We start from the raw sequence: 916 nt of genomic DNA on the forward strand, positions 1-916 counted from the left end.
CCCTTGTAATATGTTCAGAAAAAAGAAGTCGCTTAACGGTTTCTAATATACTAAATGTAATAACTGTTATCTAATTGACTTGCCTCTAAAGAAATGGGATCCCACTCCTACAGCAAAAAGATGTTTAAGGGTAAATCACACAGCTGATGAGGTTCGGATAAAAGCAAAGAATATTGTCAATGAGACACCAATCAAGAATCAATATGGAAATATCTTCAGTTTTATTGTTTTTTGTCAGGTATTATTTAGTGTTTATATAATATTTATAGGATATATATATATATATATATACTTCATATAATCCTTGAATTGTATATATTGCAATTACCTTCTCCCAATATACAACTTGAATTTTTTGTCTCAACTTGTCTTTTGAAATAAATTCTTAATTCTAAATTAGTCATATGTATCCATCTTGCTCTATTTTAGTCAACAATTTTTATGTTTAAATTTTTTTTCTTAATTTAAGATCTGATATCCTCCCCTCCTTCAGATTTGGGTCTTATTACATACAATCCTTGGATCACACAGGCTGGGGTGCTTCTTCTGTGTGGACTTAGATGATGAGTCACTTCGGTGGCTACTTGTTTTAAGACAAGCCTTTAAGACTCCAGACCCTATTTTTCTGATAGCTAGGCACCGTCTGGGTTTTGGAGAAAGCTATGGGTGACAATGGAAACCCAAAATCTATTTACATATTAAGCCTTCACATATATTAAGCCTCCAGATAATCTGCAGAGATGTGACCAGCCATGCTATCAGGCAGAAGGCACTGTAAAGTCGATGGAGTTAGGTTAAAATGCAACACCTTACCCTTTGTTCTCCCTCTTGAACTTTTCAAAGTTGGATTTTCTGCTTTCTTTTTCTTTTTCTAAAATCATTTTATTGGGGACTCATACAGCTCTTATCACAATCC

Source organism: Echinops telfairi, unplaced genomic scaffold (genome assembly GCF_000313985.2).
Source record: "Echinops telfairi isolate 266 unplaced genomic scaffold, ASM31398v2 ScPeMD7_7475;HRSCAF=8513, whole genome shotgun sequence".
NCBI lineage: Eukaryota > Metazoa > Chordata > Mammalia > Afrosoricida > Tenrecidae > Echinops > Echinops telfairi.